The following is a 2,836-nucleotide window of genomic DNA, read 5'->3' on the forward strand; positions in this document are numbered from 1 at the left end:
AATGGGTTTTTTTTGAAATTTTACAAAGGGGCAAAAAGAGGTGGGATACACTGCTCCAATCCCAAAAAAATGTGTTGTGGACAAAGGGGGGATGTGGTTTTTTAGCCCCACCCTTGAAACCAAAAAATTTTATAATGAAAATCCCAATTTATCCCCCCCCAAGGGGGGGGGGGGGGGGGTGAATTGAGTTTTTAAAATTTATGCAATACAAATTTGCACAACAATTTAATCTATTGCCTTAATCAAATAAAAAACAATAAATTCAATCAAGCTCTATATTTAAATTTTTTAAGGGAAGAGAAAACAAACACAAGGATTTTTACGTGATTCGGCTATCCCCGCCTACGTCCACGCCTCCAAGCTCACTCGACTTGAGGATTTCACTATCCAAACCTCCCAAGGCTTCAAATGTTTACAATTGACTTCCAAGGTGTCAATGCACCTTTACAACAAGAGATTATATCCCCAATCTTTTCACCCCAAGTGTTTCTCACACTTGTACACTCACAATTTGATGAGAAATGAAAATCAAAACAATGAAACTCTCTTTAAGAGTGGATAAACAAATTATAGCTCAATAATGATTCAACAAATGTTGATTTACGAAATGGAAGCTCAATATATGTTATATGATCTTGTTTTTCCTTGAAATAAATGTTGGAGTTGAGTTTTTATAGTTAAAGCCCGAAAACTAGCCGTTATAGGCAAATTCCAGCGCCCAAGCGGTTAGCCGCTAATGAACAGTGATATTATCGTTATTTTTGAATTTGCTACAGTAACACTGTTCACTAAAATTACACTTTAGCCCAAAAACTTTCTATAATTCTAATATGGCCCAAAACGTAATAAAATTTTAGAAATAGGTCCAACTTCAGGATTTCTTAATAATAGTTGTTTTTCCAAAACTTTTTAAAATTATGCTATGGCCCCAAATGTATTATTATTTCTCAAAGAGGTCCTTTTTAACATAATACCCATATTTTTCAAAGTTCTCAAAATCTTTCACTTTAGTCCAAAATATTCATAAATTATAGTATGGCCCAAAACATTTCAAATGTTTGTAAAACGGTCCAACTCCGAAATTCAATAATAATACTTATTAAAATTAAAGATTTCAAAACTTTGCATTTAAGTCCAAATTACTCAAACCACAAAATACTTTACCTTATAAAAATAAAACCGTTTAGTTTATGAAAAGTAATTATTTAAATTAATCTCTTGAGCTTCTCAAATGCTAAATCATGCATCAATTAAATCATACCGGCTTTACAAGAATTTATCGCACTAATTTGTCCGTTGAGCTCTAAACTTTATTCTTGATTTCGCCGTTGTCCGTTGAGTGTCTTCAACTTGATTTCACTTGATTCACTTGCATAAATATTATCCTTAAAAAACTAGTAAAAATTGTGAAATACAATATTTATTAAATCGCTTAATACACATGTTTGTTATTATCAAAATTACATTATGTGTAGCCCTTTAGACTAACAATAAGAACAACTTTGTGAAGAGTACATCTAGTAGCAATCAAGTTGTATGTTATTTTTGTAATCAAGATGGTCATATGAAAAATAAGTGTCCAGTAAAAAGAAATACATATTATGGTATGAAATGCATTTGGGTTCCAAAAGGAACTATTGCTAACTCTCAAGGACCCAAAAAGTTTTGGGTACCTAAAACTTGAATTTTTCTCTACAGGGCATGAAGAAAAAGAAAAATAAATGGTACTTGGACAATGGTTGTTCAAGGCACATGACCGGAAACTATGCATGGTTCTCAAGCTTCACCAAAATTGAAAATGGTGGAGACGTATCTTTTGGAGACAACTCAAAAGGAAAAAATCTTGGAATTGTAAATGTTAGTAAAGTTTCCTCAACTCTAATTGAGAATGTTTGTTTTGTTGAGAACTTGAAACACAACTTGATTAGTATTAGTCAATTATGTGACAAAGGTTATAAAGTTGTCTTTGATAAATTTAGTTGTGTCATTGAGAATTCATGTGATGGAAAGATCTTATTTGTTGGAAATAGATGTGGTAATGTTTATATCATTGACATAGAATGTGCATCTACTCTTGATAAATGCTTTTCGGCATCGCATGATGATAGTTGGTTATGGCATAGAAGGTTAGGACATGCAAGTATGGACTTGATTTCAAAAATTTCGAAAAATGATTTAGTCAAAGGTCTTCCAAAAATCGATTTTCAAAAGGATAAAATTTGTGAAGCTTGTCAACTTGGAAAACAAATCAAAACATCTTTTAAAAACAAAAATCATATTTCCACTTCAAAACCACTTTAACTTCTTCACATAGATTTGTTTGGACCTTTAAGGTATGTTAGCTTGAACGGAAAATATTACACTTTTGTAATTGTTGATGATTTTTCAAGATACATATGGGTATTATTCTTAACTAATAAGGATCATGCTCTTGATGCTTTTAAAGTACTTTGTAAGAAAATTCAAAATGAAAAAGGGTATGGTATTGCATGCATTAGAAGTGATCATGGAGGAGAGTTTGAAAACTATGCATTTGAAACCTTTTGCAATAATCTAGTCATTGTGCATCAATTTTCATCACCTAGAACTCTACAACAAAATGGAGTTGTTGAGAGAAAGAATAGGTCAATTCAAGAAATGGCTATGACTATGTTAAATGAAAATTCCTTGCCTAAGTATTTTTGGGCCGAGGCCGTCAACACCGCTTGTTATATTTTAAATCATGTATTGATTAGACATAATCTTAATAAAACCCATATGAGCTTTGGAAAGATAGAAAACCCAATATTGGTTATTTCAAAGTTTTTGGATACAAATGTTTTATTTTGAACACAAA

This window comes from Citrus clementina, unplaced genomic scaffold (genome assembly GCF_000493195.1).
Source record: "Citrus clementina cultivar Clemenules unplaced genomic scaffold, Citrus_clementina_v1.0 scaffold_3, whole genome shotgun sequence".
In the NCBI taxonomy this organism is placed as follows: domain Eukaryota; kingdom Viridiplantae; phylum Streptophyta; class Magnoliopsida; order Sapindales; family Rutaceae; genus Citrus; species Citrus x clementina.